This window comes from Sciurus vulgaris (genome assembly GCF_902686455.1).
Source record: "Sciurus vulgaris genome assembly, chromosome: 12".
In the NCBI taxonomy this organism is placed as follows: Eukaryota; Metazoa; Chordata; class Mammalia; order Rodentia; family Sciuridae; genus Sciurus; species Sciurus vulgaris.
Window position 1 is genome coordinate 63971801 of NC_136473.1, and position 23911 is coordinate 63995711.

Consider the following 23911-nt stretch of genomic DNA (forward strand, 5'->3'; position numbering starts at 1 on the left):
TTCCAAAGTTACATAACTAAGAAGTAAGAGAGGCAGATTTAAATCCTGGGCAGTCTAGCACTGAAGTGCTTGCCATTTTGTCTTTCTTTATTTATTTATTTTTAATCTTGAGACAGGGTCTCCCTAAGTTGTTGAGGCTGGCTTTGAACTTACAATCCTCCTCCTCAACCTATCATGTCAATGGGATCATAGGTATCAGCCACCATGCCTGGCAAGTGTTTGCTCTTAAGAGCTATTTCACCCCACCTCCAGGAGACAAGGCCAGGAGCTGTCTGAGGAGAGAACTGTTTCACACCACAGCATAAAAGATATATGCCCCAAACGAGCAAATTGGGGACCTCAGAAATTCTCTCCTCAAAATCATTCAAGAACCTCAAGCTGTTCTTCTTTGGTCTGCATCAGTGCAATATGCCCCCACACTCTCAATCCTTCATTCACCTCAACTCAAGATCACTACTTGTTTTAGCAAGCTTTTTCACCACTGTGACCAAAAGACCTAATAAGAACAATTTTAAGGAGAAAAAGTTTATTTGCGGGCTCACTGTTTCAGAGGTCTTAGTCGATAGATGACTGATTTCTTTCCGTGGGGCCTCAGGTGAGACAGAACATCATGGCAGAAGAGTATGGCACAAGAAAGTAGCGGGGGACATGGAACAAGGAAGCAGAGAGAGAGAGAGCCAGACAGAGATAGACAAAAATATAATCCCCAGAGACAGGCCCCTAATTAACTATCTCCTCCAGCCACACCCCACCTGCCTACAGTCACCACCCACTTAATCCCTATTAGGGGATTAATTAATTGATTAGGTTAAGGCTCTCATAACCCAATCATTTCACCTCTAGACTTTCTTGCATTGTCTCACACATGAGCATTTGGGGGACAGCTCACATCTCTACCATACACTACTCCTGTCTAACATTCTTCCCTCTTTCATGGAAAATTTTGTGTCCTTTCTCGGAGTTTAATAAGTATCCAGAAAAAAGATGAGCTACTGAACTAATCTGTATTAATTGGTGTTCATCAAGAAAAATATTAAAACAAACATCGTTTCATTCATTTATTTATATTAGGAATTGGGCATAAAGTAATAAGCCAACCTACATCTGCCGCAACTCTAATAGGGCTTCATTCTTTCATTAAAAAGGTACATTTGTCATTTCATCTCATTCCATGATTACAACTGTGGAATGCAGGGCCTCTTAGATGCTCATTTAATTCATGAAAAAGCTAGTGTACATGTTAGCAAGGTAAATTATCCAAAGTATTAAAGCTAACCTAGAGCTGAGCTAGAATCAAACCCAGGGTGGATTTCTGAGTGAATAAATAGATGAATTAATCCAAAGCCTGTAACTGTCCCACTACACCTTTCATTCATCCATCCAGTAAATAACTTTTGAGCATGTAAAGTTTGCCAGACATTGGGGTTAGAAAGGACTCCTATCCCATTTTCTGGAGGGCAGAAGTAGAAAATAAATAAACAAGACTTCAGACCAAGAAGAAAAATATCAGAAGGTCAAAACTGCTATGTAGAGAAGTGAAATAAGGTGTGGGAGACTAGGTGGCCAGTTCACATTAGCACTGAGGGGACAGGGACAGGATGGACCATGAAGCTGAGATGAGAGCAAGAGCAAGGTGTGGGAGATTTAAGGGGAAGTATCTGGATCCACTGGCAGGGCTGCATGTAGCACATCCCTAAGGAAACGAGCTTCCATCAAAAGGAGGTTAATGGACAAGGGAACTCGGAGAGGGCGCAAGGCCCATAGGGTATGTGAAGCCAGGATTGGAGGTCTAAAGTTTGATCTGAGAGCAGTAAAGACACTAGGAAGGGTTTTCAAGTCTCTGCTCTGCCATACCAAGGCTGCCTCCTCCCACTCTCCCATTTCTTTTGTTTGTTTGTTTTTGTTTTTGTTTAGGGGTACCAAGGATTGAACTCGGGGACCCTTAACCACTGAGTCACATCCCCAGAGCCCTTTTTTATTTATTTACTTTATTTATTTATTTATTTATTTATTTATTTATTTTGAGACAGTGCCTGCCTAAGTTGCTGAGGCTGGCTTTGAACTCTCAATCTTCCTGCCTCAGCCTCCCAAGCTGCTGAGATTATGGGTGTGTGCCACTGTGCCCGGCCTCTGGTTTACTTCAGATCCAAACTCACCAACCTTATTGTCATCCCACTTCATTACTTTCTGCTGGCTATAAAATATAGAAAAGAGCTACTGAACTTCTTCCTTCTTAGTAGTAACTGCCTGATACTTAGTTAACGTGTCACCCTTCCTGGGTCACACATGTTGTACACAAGTATATACTGTGCCCCACACAGTAACAGGATAGTTGTAATTTTCCACTGCCCTCATGTCAAACCATTCCAGCACCTCCTACTGCCTGTAACCCCAAGCCAGCTGCCACCACCCTATTCCCCAGGTACCAACTGCCTTATAGCTCCTTGGACCTCACTCTGACAAGGACCACCATCCCGACTCAAGTTTCATTAGAACAAGAACTTCAAAGAGCCCCATGCTATGATCTGGCCAAGCAGATCTCTTTTGAATAAAATTGTTCTTTTATGTTATTTAAAAGGCAAATAAGAAGGAAGACTGATCTCTTATGAGCAGCAAAAAGAGCATCAGCCTTGCAATCAGACAAGTGAATTATAACTCAGACATCAACTGTGTGCCCTTGCACACAGAATTTACAAGTTCCAACTTTCTCTTTAAAATGGGTTCACACTCTTCATAGCTTGGTTTGCAGAAGGAACATGACAATGAAAGTCAAGTATCTATCTCAAGGCTACATGGGGTCCCCCTGACAGTAGTTGCTGAATAAATGTTTGGGTGGTGGAAGTAAATGGCTGCTGGTGTTGCAGTTGCTGCCACTGTCACTGTGAGCACCTCAGAAGCAGAAGCAGGTCTCTCTTTTCCCTTTTGAAAAGCAGAGGATCCAATATGATCTCTAAGACAATTTTATCTCTAAAACGTTTCAAAGATCCATTGAAATAAGAAAATCCATAACTCTGTAGGAGAGACTTGTAGAATACAAGAAAGCATAGCCTGATTTTTTTTTTTTTTTTTTTTTTAAGGAATAGAAATTTTACCTAGAATTTCTAGACATCTTTAAGTTCATAAGAGTCAACCTTTCCTGCTTCCCTGGTAGGGGTCAGTGTCTTCCAGTCTCGAAAACAAGTTTAATAAAATTATTCCTGTAATGTGAGTTTATCTTCATGATTATTTTATTTCACTATCCTCCTGAACTTTTCCCCAAATATTGTTTAGCGAATAAGTATATTTTTTTCTCCAATAAGTTAAAGGAAGTGCCTGGTCCCTGAGTTCTCTATTCAATACCCAGCCAGGCTTGGTGGCTTCTGATGATGGTTCCTTGTCCTCTGGGTATGCCTTGGTCCAGCAGGTCCCTGAAACCAAGGATCAGGAGACAGAGGTGACTCACTTTCCCCTGGCCTGGTCTTAAACAGTGACTCACAACTCACTGAGCTCCCCTGAGACACCATTTCTCTATCAGTGAAGAGCCCTTTGACTCTATTGTTTGCAGCCACCTTGTTCAGAGACTGCTCGGGGCAACCCAGTGACTCAACTGAAAGGAGCTTCAAGTCAGTGCCTCCTGTCAGTCCCAAAGGAACTAATTTTAATATCATATGCAGATTTATTACCCCAAGAAATAAGCATTTCCTGCTTCAAAAGGAAGCCTAGGCATGCCCGAGAGACTCGTCTACAGTGTACTGAGAACCAATATATAGAGAAAGTCATCTTGCATGATCCTCTGGGGCAGCTCAGCCGCCCTGCTCCCTTATTCTCAGGAAAGCATGTGTAGTGTTCAAGGAAATGAAAAGTCTGTAAGAGCATTCTTGGGAATTTCATCACGAGGAAGTTTGCTAATGATTTCAAGAAACATTTTCCACTAGAAATGAATGGAACCATGGTCATTTCCCAACTGTGTGTTCAACCAGCCAGGCCAATACTTAATGAGCCTCTAGACCTCAAAGTCTGTCACCAAAGTGGAAGCTTCCAAGGGCAAATGTCAGGGAATCCACAGATATTCATAAGACTATGAGGAGGCAGGAATACTGATTTCAGAGGAGGGTCATCCAGAGCACATCTGCCAATAAGTTCTTCAGAGGCCAGTTCCACACACTGATATGTCAGCCACCTGCTGGCTTCAAGATCCTTGACAACATATTTAACCTACAGACAAACAATAACAATAATGTCAGCATCACAGTACTGTTGTTAGGACTACAGGGTGTTAAATGTGATCAGATTTTATAAAATATTATATTAACATGCTATTGTTCATTCATTTACTGAAGTGACATATATTAGGGGAAGACCATGAGAAAGTACTGGGAAACAAAATCTACCAAATTATATAGATTTTGCAGCTGTGTCCATGTATAAATATTCCACAATAAATCACACACTTATAATGCACTAATTTAAATAATAATCATAATAATAGAAGGGAGATTGGTAGAATAGATCAAGCAGCTTAGGGAAAAGAGAAAGGAAAGGTACTAGGGAATGAGATCCATCAATTATGTTATACGTAGGCACAAATATGGCATAATGAATCCCACTTTTATATATAATTATAATGCACCAATAAAAAAAAGAAACTACTCAGTTTTAGGTGCTGACATAAATGCTTGAAATATACCAGGGAATGAAACATAAAACAAAATAATACCTGCCTTCTTGTGGCTCCTATTCTTAGGAGGAGGACTGAATAGATGATTATATTAAACACAATAAATAAGTAAATCGCATGGTGGATTACAAGGTAATAGGGCTATAGGGGGAAAAAAATGCAATGAAGCAAGAAGGATTGGGAGTGCCATGGGGTGGATTATAATGTGAAATAGAGATGTCAAGGCAGGATTCATCCAAAAGTTGACATCTGAGCAAAAACACAAGAAAACCTAGGAAGTTAATCAGATGGACAGTTCAAGGAAGAAGATTCCAGACCCAGAGAGGAAAGCCAAGAGAAAGGCCCAAATGGGCAGAGGAGGAGACATGTCTGACATTCTGAGAACCATCAAGAAGCCAGGGAGACTAGAGCTGAGTGGGAGGGGCAGATCAGTAGGAAAGGAAACAACAGACGTACTGGGGGGAAGAAGGGTACAGATCACGGGACTTTTGACTATGGCAAAGGCCAACCTCGTCCTGCATCCTGAGCAAAACAGTGCTATGGTATGAATGCTGTGTTACCCCAAAATTCATATGTCGAATCCTAACCTTCAAGGTGGTGGTATTGTGAGATGGGACCTTTTGAGAGTGATTAAATGGCAAAGGGTCTCCTTATAAAAGCAGAATAAGGAAGTTCGTTTGTTTCCTTCCACCATGTGAGGGCACACAGAAAAGATGCCATCTATGAGAAACACACTCACCAGACACCAAATCCATGGGCACCTTGATCTTGGACTTCCCTTTTATTTTGTAAATAAAGGATGTGCTATTTATAAGCAACTCGGTTTATGGTACTTTGTTACAACATCCCAAGGAGGCTAATACAGATGGGCAAACTTTGGAGGCTTTTGCAAAGAGCATTGAAATGAGCTAATTTTCTATATTTTTGTAATGAACATTCTTCCTGTTACATTAAGAAAAAATTACAAGGGAACAATGAGGGAAGCTGAGAGACCAGTAAGGAATCTATTGGGATAATCAAGATGAGAAATGTCAGTGCAGAAGTCAAAAGAGCAGCAGCAGAGGTGTTGAAAAGTAGTTGGATCTTGGATATTATTTTGAAGATAAATCTGATATGGGGCATGAGAGAGATGCAGATTTGGTGCCAATGTTTTTTGACTTGAGCAACTACAAGGATAAAAATGCATCAATGAGATTGGCAAAATCAGGAGATGAATTCTGGACATGTACATTTAAAAATAAAATTGAGTCAGGCACAGTTGTGCACACCTGTAATCCCCAGTAGCTCAGGAGGCTGAGGTAGGAGGATTACAAGTTCAAAACCAGTTTCAGTAGTTTAGCAAGGCTCTCAGTGAGGATGCTGCTCAGTGGTTAAGCAACCCTGGGTTCAATCCCTGGCACCAAAGACTAAAAAATAAAATAAAATATATAATTGACATCCACCTGGAGGTCTGGAGTGGGTAGTTTGAATAAAAGAATCTGGAGGTTCAGGAGAAAAAACTGAACTAGGCTTGTGAACTTGGTCGACATGAACGCAGGTAGTATTTAAGGCCAGGAATCTAAAGCAAGGGAATGGCTGAAGATGTGAAAGAAAGGGGGTTTGAGAACATGCCCATGTTCAGAGTCAAAGAGAAGAGGACAACATTCTGAGGAGACTGAGAAGGAGTAGCCAGTGAGTTTGGAACAAAACCAAGAGAGAGCAGTATCTAGAGGGGAATAAAACAAAACAAAACGGTTTTTAGTGCCAGATAGTGCTGATGAGTCACTGGAGTTGCCAAAATGGATATCATTAGTGACATGGACAAAAGCAGGTTTGGAGCAGTGAAGAGGCAAAGACCTCACTGGAATTTCAAAGCACGAGATAAGGGAGCTGGAGACAGCAGACATGTAAGACTTTCTAGATTTTTCTACTGAAGATAGTAAAGAAATAGGATGTCAGTTGGAGGGAAGGAACAGAGTTGGGGGTCAAAAGAAGGATTTTGTCAATAAGAGAAATAATAATATGTTAATTATCTGATGAGAGTGACCACATGAGAAAAAATGATTTGGTAGAGAAGGAAAATTGTAGGAACAACACCTTGACTGAGCCCAAGGGAGCAGATCCAGTGCACAGTGGGCCATGCTGGGTTTTCTAGAGGCCCAAATAGCTCACCTGTAGAGAAGGACAGGAAGGCAGAGAATACAGGCACAGATTTTTTTGGTGGGAATCTGTGAATATTGTCTCCTGATTACTTCCCTTACTTACCTGCCCTGGTTGCTGGTGCTCCTTGTTTCTATTTACTGATCTGGATTACAACCTTAAAGCTGTCTTTTGATGGCTTTGGACAGGAGGCTGAAGAATTCAGGCAAGTTCAAAGATCATGAAGAACTCTGGAAGGCCCTCAGACAGCACAGATATCCTGGATATCAAGTGACAGTTCTTCCCAAGAGAAAGGAGAGACACAAAAGAGGCTGAAGAGAAGAATTTCAATCAATGCAGTTGTCCCAGGAAGCATGCAAGGGATTCCTAAATATCTACAAGAAATAACTCTCCCTCCCATAGCCTCCATATCTCCGAACTTTCATGTACTGGGGGGGATTACAGAGGTGGTTTTGTCAGTTTTACTGATGGCAATAGCAGCTGGGAGTGTTACTAGGTCCTTAGTTACGATAGGAAACCTCTGAATGCTTATTTGAATGCATAAAAAAGATTTTTTTTTTTCCTCAACAACTTGGTATCCTAGAGTAAGATGGAGGTAAATTTATTTTTCACTTTCTTCTGGACCATAAAACTGTCACTGAGACTGGCAAAAAGTATACCACAAGAGTCTGTGTCTTCAGGGTACGTGCAGGGAGAGAGGAGGGGTGGTACTTATAGCCAGAGGACAATCTCTGGGTGGTGGCAAAGTATGTGTTACATCCTAGGAATGGTGTGTGGGGAGTTTGCTGAGGGATTTATACCTACCCTGGTGCCAAATGTCCTCCAAGCAGGTCTGTGCTCTAATATTAAGGACCCATCTAATTAAAGAAGAATGCATTGCACTTGGAAACAACCACCAGTCATAATTCATCAACTTTAAGAGCTGGAAGTAACACCGCAACAACCCAAAGAAATAGGGGAAGAATCAGGAAGCGAGAGCAAAGGGGATTGCAAAGTTTGGAACAGCCCAGAACTTGCCCTGCCTGCAGTTCTCCTGGCCTGCTTGATGTGCCTTCCATAGGTCTATGCCCTTAAGCTTGCCACAGTATTGACTGCCAACCCCTTTCCATCACGGCCTCTATCTGGGTCTTAAGGAAGCCTCCACGACCATCAGAACCCTGTACCCAGCAAGGCCTTTCTGTCAGAAGCTGTGTTTCCAATGTCCTTCCTTCTCCCCTGGAAAAGCATCATTGGCAATTGTTGGACAGCTGCCAGCAGCTGACTCTCCAAGTGTGGTCCTCAAGCTACTTGTTCCCATGTGTTTTCCAGGTTCCAAATCTTCCTCCGTGCTTACAAGAGAGTAGTGCCTAATCTCTTGTTTCTGGCATGAATAACGGATCTTTAATCAAACCAGACGAGCTCTTGGTAGCAGCTCATGAACAGATGCTGCCATCATCCTGTTAGGACTGGAGAAAGCTCTTCATTGAGGATTCACTGATGCAGATAGTAGCCCTGATTAACAGACAAAGTCATCCTTCAGAGTCTGGCCCCCAGTCACTGTCTTCCAACACTACCAGGTCCCCTCCCTCCTAAGTGCACATTCTCTAATGTTATCTTTGCATATGGCTCTGTGACTCCATCTGTCTGAACCATCCTTTCAGCTCCCAGCCACTCTTGGGCTTACATTTCCATATGATGCTTAGGTATCACTCAGGACTTGAGGCCATCTCTTCCCTCTTTCACACAAACCACCCTCGCCCCACCTCTGCTAAGTTGCCTGCTCTTTTTTCAGTTCCCAAAGCACTTTATGCATCCCCTTTTTCAGCGCTTGTCACATTGTCTGTCATAATCCACTAACTCCCCACTCTTCCCTCCATATAAGGATATCATGAAAGCACAGGCTCCTTACCTGGACTTTGGGCTCCCAACACTGAGGTCACTTCTTGACACACATAGGTGCTCCATCATTGTTGAATGCATAGACCAAGAAAGACTGAAGCTTCCAATCTGTATTAAAGTTTCATATTATCATTTAACTGGTAGAATACCAAAAAAATCCTTTTCTGTTATAGCTCAAACCACCACATTAAAAGGAACAATAATATTCATACAACACACAACCAAAGATATATGGGCAGGTAATGCACAAGGAATCTCATTCCTCTCTTCTTGACCTGATAAGAAGTTATGGTCCACAACTCCTTAGCTAGAACTCCAAAATACAAAAGCTCTGAGCACTAAAATTTTTTTGTTACTAGTTGACCATAAAATCTGGCCTGATTTATATTTATAGGACAGCAAAACCTAACCTGAAAAAATAGAACACTAATCATTTCATTTAGTAAAGCATTCATGCACTTTGCTTAAGAAGCACACAGTGGGTATTTTAAAGAATAAGGTATATTATCTTTGCTATAACTAAAAAAATCTAAACATATCTTTTCCTTAAGATTTTAGGCTTAGGACTTGAATATTACCCAGGATCCCAGGGAGGTTTGGATTCTCTAGTAATGTTTCCAGTCAGACAATGGCACATAATAGCAACCATGGTCCACAAAAGAAATAAATAATTAAGCTTCATTTCCCTGCCCTTTACATTTTCACCACCGAAGAAGTTTCATTGCTTTTTCCACTCCTGTTTATCTTGCTGCTTAGGTTGCATGAACTGCTCTGCTAGGTATGCACTCTTCTCTCCTCCACAGGGAGAAATAGATCTTACCTTAATTCCCCAATTTAGGCCAATTTTGTTGTCATTTCCTTGTGTTCTTAGCGTCTGTACCCACCGAGTGCAAAGCTTATGGCAAAGGATAATTTGCTGAACTACAAAGGTGTCTTTGTTTTCCCTACATTTCTTCTCTACTACCCTCTTTCCAGGTTGACTTACCCAGAAGGTAAGCCTGGCCCAGTGATTTTAGCAGAACTGTGAGCAGACTCACGCTGAAGACTGAGGTATTCCAGGAACCCAGAGTTCAGGGATGGAAATTCTATTGAGTTTCTCAGCCACTCTGCCAGGCCTGGGAAAGAAGGGAAGAGGTCTGCAGGACTTGCAGCCAGGTGGACCCTTCCATACTCAAAGTTGCTTGAGGATGAAGCAAGCATTGTTAGGGCATGGGTGAGCAAAATGTCTAGGGAAAGAGCCCCCTGGTCTCCCAGGATCCCAAGCTCTCAGAAATCCCTTAGTCCCATCTCCAGCACAGAAGCAGAGAACAACCAGTACCAAGACCACTTAGAGGTTTGACCATGAGGATTTCAAGGTGAACCTGGGATTCCAGAGAAAAGAAGCCTTTTCCATCCTGTTGGCCTCACATAGCCTCCCAGATTCTGGTTCCTCCCAGAGAAAGGAAAATGATCCCACAAGTATCCAAGACGACTACTTGTCATGTAAGAAAACTAAAAAAAATGAATATTTTCCCTTTCTGGGCTGGTTGACTGGTATTGTTGCCTATTGTAAGTTGTTCAATGGCAGGGCTTTATTCTGTAGACTTACTTCCTCTAGTCACCTTATTCTACCCCCATTACAAATTCTAAGGAAAGAATTCTAAGTAGGTCCCTGCTGCCTGGTTCTTGGTTGGATCCCTGGAAATGCCCCCAAATGAAATGACTTTTTTTTAAGTACCAACAGAGCATAAAACATGCAAGTACAATATAACCTATGAGTGCGAAGTAGAATTTACACTTAAACAATGTATATTTATGATGTTCCTCTCCACCCTCCATTGGGGAACAGGACCACTTCTGTATACTTAATCAGAACACATTTTAAATCACACCATGCAAAAGGCCTTGTGGCAATCTATGATGGCCAAAGTATATAAAATATGATGAAGTTAAGAAGTTGCAGCTGAACCAACAATATATCCTCCTGGAAAGGAGACATTAAATAAATCTTCACTGTTTTTTGATAGCCTATTAAAGTTCCTTAAGAGCTCCAATACATCTGACTACATTTTTTAGCCATAATGCTTTAAACAAACTTTTGTAATCATAAATATAGCACTAAAAAAAAAGCAAAGACAAAGAATTAGCAATTAAATATGTCTCTTGTTGGGACTAGCCAATGAACAGAACCTTCCTCCAAAGGAAGTAAAGGATTACATAGAAATCCAGGCTATATAGAAATCTCTCTCTTTCTTTCTCTCTCTCTCTCTTTTTTTTTTTTTTTTTTTTTTCCTTTCTCCATTTGTGAGGATTTAGTCTTTTAGTCTTGCTTGGAGGTGGAAAGGCAACACCTGATAAAGAGAGAATCTTTTTTCTTCATTAAATATTTCCAACAGTAACACTAGAAGAAATTCCATCACGCCCTGCAGAAATTTAGTTTATTTGCTAATCAGCTGGTTTGATTAAGTTAATTCATAGTTCTAATTACATAATAGCTTTTTAAGCCTAACCTTAATAAAACTTAGAAAAAAAGAACACACACTTTCTGTAATAGTGAGTTGGGGGAAGCTGACAAAAAAATACAAATGAATAAAAATTCATTCAATGTATTTTCCTTTTATAAAATAATTTTTCATCTAAGCAAAGCAACAAAGTAAAGTAAAATTGCTAAATAAATATTGTCCTATCAGCTGTTCAGTGTCTGATTCAACACCTTATAATATTTTTAATTAAGTAGATAGACACTGGCTAGAAAATGCAATCCAAATCTTCCTTTTGGGATTCATAAAACTTTTATCTCCAACAAATGGTAGATAGGTATTTATTATAACTGAATATAAACATAAGTTGATAATGTGTTATGATGTCCTAAAGAATACAATATACTGATCCTAGTGGAAGCCATAAGATAAGAAAGAGGAGGCACCACTTATAGCAAGATGAAAATCTGCACAGAAAAATAGAGCTCAGAGTAAACACTAATGTATGTGACATAAAAGCATAAGCAAATTATATAATGGTGAGTTCAAATTAGTAGCCTGTCAGAGCTAGGTAGGAAGACAGGAAGGACTTGGAGAGGAAGGTGTCACAATGGATCCTTGCTTATAATAATTAAACAGCAGGAAGAGGTCAAAACCTCTCCACAGACAGGCTAAGGGTGAGGGATTGTCTAGAGCTGGCTGAAATACCAAAATAATTCAATTAAAACACAAGGAACTGAGTGGACCAGACTTTACTAACCAAAAAGGATGCAAGCAGCTGTGGAAAGCATAAAGTAGGCCCAAGCCATTGAGGTGGGGAAAAGGAACCAAGAAACGACAGGATTAAAAAATAATAGCACACCACAGGGGAAAGACCAGTAGACTGGCTGATGGGAAAGGCAGGTTCTAGTTCCAGCAGCTGTGAGCTATCTCCAGGACCAGCAGCGGTCTCTGAGTTTTCTGGTCAGGACCACATGAGCACGGGGCCATTCCTCTACTTTCCAACATGGACTTCATAAGACTCACAGAAAATGCTTTATGAAACCTTCTTCATAAACATCAAGTGACCAAAACTATTTGGGAAATTTTGCACATTCTTACACAATCAGAAAATGGTCAATGCACAATGGCACACTGCTCTAAGAATATCATCCTAAAGAAATCCAGGTAAGACAGTTTTACCCAACATTTCGCAAACCTACTTGAGCCCAGAGTATTTTTTCCATGAAATATCTATTAACCTGAATTGTACCCATTGAAACAGGACTCTATGATATTTCCAATTTTAAGTTTCTATGAATCTTCAGCTGGAGAAACATTTAAAAGGAAAAAGAAAGGCTTGAAGCCCAAAATTTCAATACTTATTTTAACTCCTGGACTGTGAATTAGTGTAGAGTGACATTAATCTAGATCTCCCCCGTGGAAGTCAAGTATAAGTTGTGGATAGGAGGTAATTCCTATCTAATGAGTATGAAGACTGAAAAGAAACCAACCTAGCTTTTGCAGGACTATTTATGTTCTGGTGGATAGTCAATGAATCCACATGTGTTAAGAAATATCTTGATTGTACTCACCCCATACTTAGATGTGACCTGCCAACTTAATCATTTCTTATCCAAAATAAAGACACAAATTTATAGTCCCAAAATTACAAGTGTTAGCTCCTAGAAGACAAGAAATTCCCTACTATATCCCCATGGTCAGTCCCCAGTTCCTAACATAAAGCAGATTTATTCATTTATGAATGAATGTTCTGACAGACAAATATTTATTGAGATACACTAAATATTGTAACATTCCCCCCCAAAAAAATTAAGACATGCTTAAAGAAACTCTGAAATAGCTTGATTTCTCACCAACACCAATAATAATTAATGCTAAATGATCATAAATGCATGTTGATTTTCAGCCAAAATGCTATGAATTTATTGCTTTTTGGCAAGGTGTGTTTCTATAGACCACAGCTTTAGATATAAGGACAACATGTCATAAAGGGCACAAAAAGCACTCCTACTGTAAACAATGGGATATTTGGAAGAGACTGTCACGTTATCTGACACAAAAAGAGAAAAGCAAAGGAACTAAATATGTTCATAAGATTTTTTGAGAGAGATTTTTCTATAGAAGAATTTGAAGTTTCTCTTCAAAAAAAATAAAAAAAATAAAATCAGTTTTAATAAAAGGACTGATTTTTAAAAAGATATTTCTTGAGACTTTTGCTGTTGTCTTTTCATAGAGACTAAGTAGCAGATTGGAGTCTGTTTTTCAAATAGAAGACTTTCAAACAGAAACCAGTCACTTTGAGAAAGGCCTAAGCAAGGAAACCACCCTGACATAGCCCAATAACGTCCCCGGCTTATGACTCAGTGCTCCTGCCCTCTTGTACTTGATCCACTCTAAAGTGGCCGTCACTCACACCTATTCAAAAAAGTATGCTGTTAGCATTTACGTTAAAGTTCACTCCAGGGGGATTCAAGATGGCGGACTAGAGGGTGGCTGCGTTTCGTGTTGCTCCAGGACTCAGGACTCAAGAAGAGGAGATATAGAGAGACTTGGGACCAACTCAAAGCAGCCGTGTGAGTGCCTCCCACTGGGCAGGCGTCCTGGACGGGGCAGGAGTCCCTGACGGGGCGGTAGCCCCGAAAGCAGGGATCTTTGCGAAGTAGAGCTGCCGGCGAGACGCCCCTCCCCCCACCGGAGCAGTGATCACAGACAACTGGGAGCATTGGAGAGGTGGCTGTTCACCACAGCGTTTGGACTCGGCGCAACCCACCCGGGCTCTGGGAGGCTACCCAAAGGAATAGGTGCTTGGTGAGCTGTTTGGACTGAAAGCGACCACCCCTGAACACAGGGGGCTGCCCAGAGGAGAAGGAGAAATACGGGCTCGGCACGTCGCTTGGAATTGGAGCAGCTGCGCCAGGGCTCCAGGCGGCTATCCGGAGGAGCAGCGTGGACTCAGGACACAAGAAGAGGAGATATTGAGAGACTTGGGACCAACTCAAAGCAGCTGGGTGAGTGTTTCCCACTGGGCAGGCGTCCCGGAAGGGGCGGTAGCCCCGAAAGCAGGGAACTTTCTGAAGTAGAGCTGCCGGGGAGACGCCCCTCCCCCCGCTGGAGCAGTGATCGCAGACAACTGGGAGCATTGGAGAGGTGGCTGTTCACCACAGCGCTTGGACTCGGCGCAAACCACTCGGGCTCTGGGAGGCTGCCCAAAGGAGAAGGTGCTCGGTGAGCTGTTTGGACTGAAAGCGACCATCCCTGAACACAGGGGGCTGCCCAGAGGAGAAGGAGAAATACGGGCTCGGCACGTCACTTGGAATTGGAGCAGCTGTGCCAGGGCTCTGGGCGGCTATCCGGTGGAACAGCGTGGTGAGTGGTTTGGTCCCAGAGCATCCACTCCTGAACACAGGGGGGTTGTCTGGAGAAGGAGGAGGAGCGCGGCGGGGTGCTTGGGCTCGAAGTGACTGCACGAGGGCTACGGGTGGCAGTCAGGACAAGAAGGTCCAGTGAGTTCTTGGGACTCATGACGCACCAGATCTCTGGGTGACTGCCTGGTGGAGAAAGAGGTGCGTGGTGGGTCACTTGGACTTAGAGCGACCGCACGGAACAACAGGTGGCTGCCGGGGGAAAAGGCGTGTGGCGGGTCACTGGGACTCGGAGCGATTGTAAGGAGCTCCAGGTGGCTGCTCAGAGGAGGGGCCGCATAGCCAGGTGAAAAGTGCAGAGCAGGATCCTAGATGGCTTCTTGGTGGAAGAGCCCCACAGACAAACTGAGGGGCAGAGCGAAGGCTCCAGGACTGCAAGCAGCTTCTCTGAGGAGAGGCAGCCTAAGGAGATTCGTTTGCGAAAGGTGAGGCTTCCAGGCCCAGGAGGTAGGTCCGGATCCCTGGGAACATTGCAGAAGAAGGCTGCCCAGCCCAGGCGGTAGTTGTGAATTGAACGGAACCTCTGGGAGGAAAACCGACCAGCGAGACCTCCCCACCGGGTGACTCCTCCCTGTCGGGTGAGGTTCTCCCAAAAGGACTGTAAAATCAGAGACACAGGCCCAAACTGGTCTTGCATCAGCCCACATCCTACTTCCCTTTTGGATGACCATTCATCAGCAAGTGAAGGTACCTCTGCCCACTAGCAGGGAATATACCCCACCGGAAGGCCACCACCCCTAGGGACTCAGCTCCCTTGTGGAGCACTGCATTATCAACTTCCTCCAAGACTTCAGGCTACTGAAGACTAAGAGGGGATATAATAGAAATCTTCAGGGATACTATAAGACAATAGAGGAAATCTGCAATATCACAGCGGTCAACTGATACCTGAACAATATGAGAAAACAAGGAAAGAAAATGCTGCAAACAAATCTAGATGTTACATCAATGAAACCCAACGACAGCATGGCAGAAGAAATGACAGAAAGGGAGTTCAGAATGTACATAATTAAAATGCTCAGGGAAGCAAATGACGAGATGCAAGAGCAAATGCAGGCACTGAATGATCGCACCAATCGACAGTTAAAAGAGCAAATACAGGAAGCAAAAGATCATTTCAATAAAGAGTTAGAGATATTGAAAAAAAACCAAACAGAAATCCTTGAAATGAAGGAAACAATAAACCGAATTAAGAACTCCATAGAAAGCATAACCAATAGAATAGAACACCTGGAAGACAGAACATCAGACATTGAAGATAAAATATTTAACCTTGAAAACAAAGTTGAACAGAGAAGATGGTAAGAAATCATGAACAGAATCTCCAAGAACTATGGGATATCATGAAGAGGCCAAATTTAAGAATTATTGGAATTGAGGAAGGCTTAGAGAAACAGACCAAAGGAATGAACAATCTATTCAATGAAATACTATCAGAAAATTTCCCAAATCTGAAGAATGAAATGGAAGATCAAGTACAAGAGGCTTATAGGACTCCAAATATACAAAATTACAACAGACCCATACCAAGGCACATTATAATGAAAATGCCCAACATACAAAATAAAGACAGAATTTTAAAGGCCGCAAGACAGAGGAATCAAATTACATTCAGGGGGAAACCAATACAGATATCAGCAGATTTTTCAATCCAGACCCTAAAAGCTAGAAGGGCCTGGAACAACATTTTTCAAGCCCTGAAAGAAAATGGATGCCAACCAAGAATCTTATACCCAGCAAAACTTACCTTCAAATTTGATGATGAAATAAAATCCTTCCATGATAAACAAAAGCTAAAAGAATTTACAAAAAGAAAGCCAGCATTACAGAACATTCTCAGCAAAATATTCCACGAGGAAGAGATGAAAAACAAAGAAACAAATCAGCAATGGGAGGAACTATCCTAAAGGAATTGTCAAATAAAGGAAGAACCAAGTCGTCTCAAAATAAATAAATAAATAAATAAATAAATAAATAAAATGAACCAAATGACTGGGAATACTAATCATATCTCAATAATAACCCTGAATATTAATGGCCTGAACTCATCAAACAAAAGACATAGACTGGCAGATTGGATCAAAAAGAAAGATCCAACAATATGTTGCCTGCAAGAGACTCACCTCGTAGAAAGAGATACCCATAGACTAAAGGTGAAAGGATGGGGGAAAACATATCATGCACATGGACTCAGCAAAAAAGCTGGGGTATCCATCCTCATTTCAGATAATGTGGACTTCAAGTCAAAACTAGTCAGAAGGGATAAAGAAGGACATTACATACTGCTTAAGGGAACCATAAATCAGCAAGACATAACAATCATAAACATCTAGGCCCCAAACAGTGGCTCATCTATGTATGTCAAACAAATCCTTCTCAATTTCAGAAACCAAATAGACCATAACACAATAATACTAGGTGATTTTAACACGCCTCTCTCACCACTGGACAGATCTTCCAGACAAAAATTGAACAAAGAAACCATAGATCTCAATAACACAATCAATAATTTAGACTTAACGGACATTTATAGAATATACCATCCAACCAAGAGCGAATATACTTTCTTCTCAGCAGCACATAGATCCTTCTCTAAAATAGACCATATATTATGCCACAAAGCTAATGTAAGCAAATACAAGAAGATAGAGACACTACCTTGTATTCTATCACATCATAGTGGATTGAAGTTAGAAATAAATGAAAGAGTAAAAAACAGAAGCTACTCCAACACCTGGAGATTAAATAATATGCTATTACATGATGAATGGATAACAGAAGATATTAGGAAGGAAATTAAAAAATTCTTAGAGGTAAATGAGAACAAAGAAACATCATATCAAAATCTTTGGGACACTATGAAAGCAGTATTTAGAGGAAAATTTATTTCATGGAGCGCATTCAATAAAAGAAGTAAAACTCAACAAATAAACAACCTAACACTACAGCTCAAAGCCCTAGAAAAAGAAGAACAGACCAACACCAAAAGTAGTAGAAGACAGGAAATAGTTAAACTCATAGCTGAAATCAACGAAATTGAAACAAAAGAAACTATACAAAAAATTGACAAAATAAATAGTTGGTTCTTTGAAAAAATAAACAAAATTGATAAACCCTTAGCCACTCTAACAAAGAGAAGACGAGAGAAAACCCAAATCACCAAAATTCGGAATGAACAAGGAAATATCACAACAGACACGATTGAAATACAAAACATAATTAGAAGCTATTTTGAAAATCTATACTCCAACAAAATAGAAAATTTCGAAGACATCAACAGGTTTCTAGAGACATATGAATTGCCTAAATTGAACGAGGAGGACATACACAATTTAAATAGAACAATTTCAAGTAATGAAGTAGAAGAGGTCATCAAAAGCCTACCAACAAAGAAAAGTCCAGGACCAGATGGGTTCTCAGCCGAATTCTACATAACCTTTAAAGAAGAGCTCATTCCAATACTTCTCAAAGTATTCCATGAAATAGAAGAGGAGGGTACCCTCCCAAACTCATTCTATGAAACCAATATTACCCTGATACCCAAGCCAGACAGACAAATCGAGGAAAGAAAATTTCAGACCGATATCATTAATGAACATTGACGCAAAAATTCTCAATAAAATTTTAGCAAATCGCATACAAAAATATATTAAAAAGATAGTGCACCACGATCAAGTGGGTTTTATCCCAGGGATGCAAGGTTGGTTCAACATCCGGAAATCAATAAATGTAATTCACCATATCAATAGACTTAAAGTCAAGAATCACATGATTCTTTCAATAGATGCAGAAAAAGCATTTGATAAAATACAACACCCCTTCATGCTGAAAACACTAGAAAAAATAGGGATAGTGGGAACATTCCTTAACATTGTACAGGCCATCTATGCTAAGCCCATGGCTAATATCATTCTAAACAGTGAAAAACTGAAAGCATTCCCCCTAAAAACTGGAACAAGACAGGGATGCCCTCTTTCACCACTCCTATTCAATATCGTTCTTGAGACTCTGGCCAGAGCAATTAGAAAAACCAAAGAAATTAAAGGGATACGAATTGGAAAAGAAGAACTCAAACTATCCCTGTTCGCTGATGACATGATTATATACTTAGAGGAACCAGGAAATTCCACCAGAAAACTGTTAAAACTCATAAGTGAATTCAGTAAAGTAGCAGGTTACAAGATCAATGCTCATAAATCCAATGCATTTTTATATATAAGTGATGAATCCTCAGAAAGAGAAATTATGAAAACTATCCCATTCACCATAGCATCAAAGAAAATAAAATACTTGGGAATCAATCTCACAAAAGAGGTGAAAGACCTCTACAATGAGAACTACAGAACACTAAAGAAAGATATTAAAGAAAACCTTAGAAGATGGAAAGATCTCCCATGTTCTTGGATAGGCCGAATTAATATTGTCAAAATGGCCATACTACCAAAAGTGCTATACAGATTCAATGCAATCCCAATTAAAATCCCAATGACGTACCTTACAGAAATAGAGCAAGCAATCATGAAATTCATCTGGAAGAATAAGAAACCCAGAATAGCTAAAGCAATCCTTCGCAGGAAAAATAAAGCAGGGGGTATCGCAATACCCGAACTTCAACTTTATTACAAAGCAATAGTAACAAAGACGGCATGGTACTGGTACCAAAATAGACAGGTAGATCAATGGTACAGAATAGAGGACACGGACACAAACCCAAATAAATACAACTTTCTAATACTAGACAAAGGCGCCAAAAATATGCAATGGAGAAAAGATAGCCTCTTCAACAAATGGTGCTGGGAGAATTGGAAATCCATATGCAACAGAATGAAACTAAACCCATATTTTTCACCCTGCACAAAACTCAACTCAAAATGGATTAAGGACCTTGGAATCAGACCAGGGACTCTGCAGATTATAGAAGAAAAAGTAGGTCCCGATCTTCAACATGTCGGGCTAGGACCAGACTTCCTTAACAGGACTCCCATAGCACAAGAAATAAAAGCAAGAATCAATAACTGGGATAGATTCAAACTAAAAAGCTTTCTCTCAGCAAAGGAAACTATCAGTAATGTGAAGAAAGAGCCTACAGAGTGGGAGAATATCTTTGCCAATCATACTTCAGATAGAGCACTAATCTCCAGAATCTATAAAGAACTCAAAAAACTCTACTCCAAGAATTCAAATAATCCGGTCGACAAATGGGCTAAGGAAATGAACAGACACTTCACAGAAGAAGATGTACAAGCAATCAATAAACATATGAAAAAATGTTCAACATCTCTAGTAATAAGAGAAATGCAAATCAAAAGCACCCTAAGATTCCATCTCACCCCAATTAGAATGGCGATTATCAAAAATACAAGCAACAGGTGTTAGCGAGGATGTGGGGAGAAAGGTACACTCATACATTGCTGGTGGGGCTGCAAATTAGTGCAGCCACTCTGGAAAGCAGTGTGGAGATTCCTTAGAAAACTTGGAATGGACCCTCCATTTGACCCAGCTATCCCACTCCTTGGCCTATACCCAAAGGACTTAAAATCAGCATACTGCAGAGATACAGCCACATCAATGTTCATAGCTGCTCAATTCACAATAGCCAGACTATGGAACCAACCTAAATGCCCTTCAATTGATGAGTGGATAAAGAAACTGTGGTATATATACACAATGGAATATTACTCAGCCATAAAGAATGACAAAATTATGGCATTTGCAGGCAAATGGATGAAATTGGAGAATATCATGCTAAGTGAGATAAGCCAATCTCAGAAAGCCAAAGGACAAATGATATTGCTAATAAGTGGAGGATGACACATAAAGGGGGGGGAGGGAAGGGTTAATGTTAGGGTTAGAGTTAGGGTTAGGGAGGGGGGCAAGTGTGGAGGAAGAAAGTACTGTATAGAGGGTAAAGAGGGGTGGGAGGGGTGGGGGGAAGGGAAAAAATAACAGAATGAATCAAACAACATTACTCTATGTAAATTTATGAATACACAAATGGTATGCCTTTACGCCATGTACAAACAGAGAAACAACATGTATCCCATTTGTTTACAATAAAAAAAAAAGTTCACTCCAATTAATTTTTATGTGTATGTGTGTGTGTATATGTGCACGTGTGTTAATCATGGCAATTCAAGTTGCCATGTGAAAATGTTCACAGATAAGTGTGGCAACCTTCCCTTCTCCCTGCTTCCCCAACTTGCTCTTCAGCACCCCACCTCCTTGAGCTGCGCTGATCCACGCCATCGTCACATCCTCAGCTTTATCTCAAAGGCAGTTTCATTTGCTCTCTGCTCCTGTTAAGCTCTCTCCTCCAGATACTCCACCAATTTCAATAGGAAAAACAGAACAGATATCCCTATAGAACACTGTCATCACCTCATAAGGCCTACAGCCTGCAACATAAAATACTTCCGATTTCTCAGGTCTCTCTCAGCCTGAGCGGATTACAAGTAGGGCACTTAAAATCAAAAGCCAAGAGGGATCAAACCTTGATGTTGAATGAGAAGGAGAAGAGGAAGCCAAGAACCATTTCCAAAAATTGGGAGTTATAGAGTCAAAAGTCTAAGTAAATGCCCTAGAGAGAATGTGGGTTTGATAATCAGAATGTTCTCAAATCCCAGAAAAGCAAGTGGGCCTATGTTTAAGACATGACTTCTCAGCATACAGATATTGATTTAGCATGACATGAGATTAAAAAAAAACAAAAAAAAAAAAAAAAAAAAAAAAAAAAAAAACAGAGAAACTTGGAAGAACTGCTGCATTCTTGTCTTAACTGACACCAAGAGAGGTTCAAAGTATGTCTCCCTCCAGCCCTTTCCATCCAAGATTGGACCACATGGAGTTCAGGCAGTAGGAGATGCAAAATTCTCACTTCACAGCATGCTAGAATCTCAGGTTCAGAAGTTTCCAAAGCCACACCCTCCACATCTCCTTACTGGTACACATTAGAAGACCCAAATGCAATGTAACTTCAACAGAAGGGCAATCTAAGAGCAAATCAAAATTTTGAAGAGGTTTGCCTGTTAGTACCACCATGATTCAATTGTCCACTTACATCTGTTTGTTCTCTCCTTGCAATGGGCCTCACGCTTTTGGTATGATGGAATTTACTCACACCCGGCTCCAGATGAAACATCCATATTCCCTGATCTGAAAGGTCTAGTGCTTCTCAATTGCATTCCCCCAGTATCACATTTAGAATCTTTTCCTAATTTATACAAACTGCTTAAATCCCTGCTAGAAAACTGAAGAATCCTAAGATCTAAGACCAAATCTAAGAGCTGCCTCTGAGCATGAAAAAAATTATTATCATCAAAATCAACAGTGTGAGAATTCCAAAGTTCCTTCCCACCCTGGTAAACAGCCAAAGGTCTCCAAGATTGGTCAAAGTCAGAAATTTTCTTGGATTCACTGGTTACCTTCCTTCCTATAAGAAGAATAATTGGGGAAGGTGGGAAATAAATCAGGAAATGTAATTTTCCTGGACAGATTTTCTGTCCTCTGTTAGATCAGACCTCACAGATTCAAATGCCTACAGAGGCCAAGCAGGTCACTGAGTGAGTAAACAGAGCAGGTATAAAATGCTAACAGTAGTGGGGATGGCAGCAAACTAGCACCTGAGGCACAGCTCCTGTAACATACCTATCTGTTCAGTCCCAGCCAACTGTTGAATAGAAGTACAGGTCTAGGGTTTCCAGGTCATTAGATTTTTCATGAGGTTCCCAAAGTCTGTATGCTTTAATGTGAAATTTCCCAATTTGTAAATGTTGGCAACTAATTAAAAACATTTCAAAACAGTATGAAAGCCAAGGAAAACATGTCCACGGGCCAGATGCAGCCTGTGAGCCATGGTTTGCAAGTTCCGTGATAGGCTACAGAGCAATTTAAATTCACTAAGACAGTTGGGGTACATAAAGAAGGAAAGAGAAATGGCATAACTTCCTGGCTTCCAAGGGAAGTTTTACAACTTGTGCTGAGGAAAGGTCGGTCACCAGGGAAATACTTTCAGGCAAAGAGCCAGCCTGGGTTGGCCCAAGCCTATTGGGTTGACCATTGTTTGACGTTCTCCAAGATTTAAGCTCCTTACAATAAGTTAGGAGATAGAATTGGAAGTCTCATTTAAATGACATACCAGTATAAACAGATAAATACTAAGTGCATGTGTTTCTATTCTAGAATAAGAGGGATAAAAGCAAATAAGACGAAGATTTCAAGTCCCAGGGTTTCTGGGAAAAAAAGGAGAAGAGAAATATGGGAAATCAATAAATGATGTGCACTTATTTAGGTGCATACTGAAATGGAATAGAGAAAAGGTTTAATAACCAACATAGAACCTGGGGGAGACAGAGAGTGGGCTCCATGGTAGACACTATCCCAGACCACCTGCCTTGCACCTTTTTCTGGTCATAGTCACGATCAGTCAGCTTAAACTGCTTAAATGAACAAGTCATAAGAAAGGCCTAGTTTTTTCTCTGTACCTGTCTGCATTGAGCAACCATCCAGACAGTGTCCTGGAAGGTACACATTTGGGGAATGTTGTGATAGATCCCTAATACACCAAAAGGAAAGGTCACAGGCACAGAGCTAAAAATTGATATTGGCTAATTTACAACTATTAATTAAAACCCTATCACCAAGCCAAGTGCTCCAGCATTATTTTAACATTCCCCCCACAGGCAATCTCCAGCTTCCAGGAAGGAAGTTTCAGAGAATGCAAGGTAAACGCACCACACTTAGGCCAGCAGACTGGGGAGCAGACAAAGTCTTCAAATTTGGGATTTGCACAAGCAATCCTGCCTCCTCAGAGCCAAAACAATGCCCTGCATTCACAAGACTCTAAGGAGTTCCAGTATTGTGCTGAGGAGCAGGAAAAAAACTAGACTTGAATTGAGGATAAATTGGTATTCACTAAATGGCACTTCTGAATTTACTGCAGCCTTCGCCTTTGGAGGGAATTGCCAAGGTACTCATAAAAGGAGAAATGATGAATATTCAGGATGTCTTTTGAATCCATTAGGCAACTGGGGATGAGGTCTCCATATGTAGACTTCTGGTTCTTTCCTTAAGCTGTTAAGGAGACTGCCAAAAATGGCCGTCTGCAGGAATAAATGGACATTGGCTTCGCCAGTGGGGAGAAAGTCTAAATGCCAAAGGTCAAGACCATGGAAATAAACCTGGTTCAGGAGTTTTCGCAACAGAAGAGACCAATAAATTTTGGATTTCTAGACATAATGAATGAGGGAATGTGTCTGTTTGGCTGTCAAAACACTGATCAAAATATAATAGCAACTTATCCATTGTACGGTCAGCCTTTGTTTTCCCAGATCAGATATTCTGCAGATCTAATTGTG

At 40.8% G+C, this 23911-nt stretch overlaps 1 long non-coding RNA gene across 1 annotated transcript in view; it reads right to left on the reverse strand.

Annotated features, from left to right (window-relative positions):
- LOC306642067 overlaps positions 1 to 23911 on the reverse strand; it is a 51180-nt gene that overhangs the window by 21066 nt on the left and 6203 nt on the right. Inside the window, exon 2 of the long non-coding RNA XR_013758367.1 lies at positions 8685 to 8782. This is a non-coding gene — a long non-coding RNA (uncharacterized lncRNA). The remainder of the gene's footprint in view (positions 1 to 8684; positions 8783 to 23911) is intronic.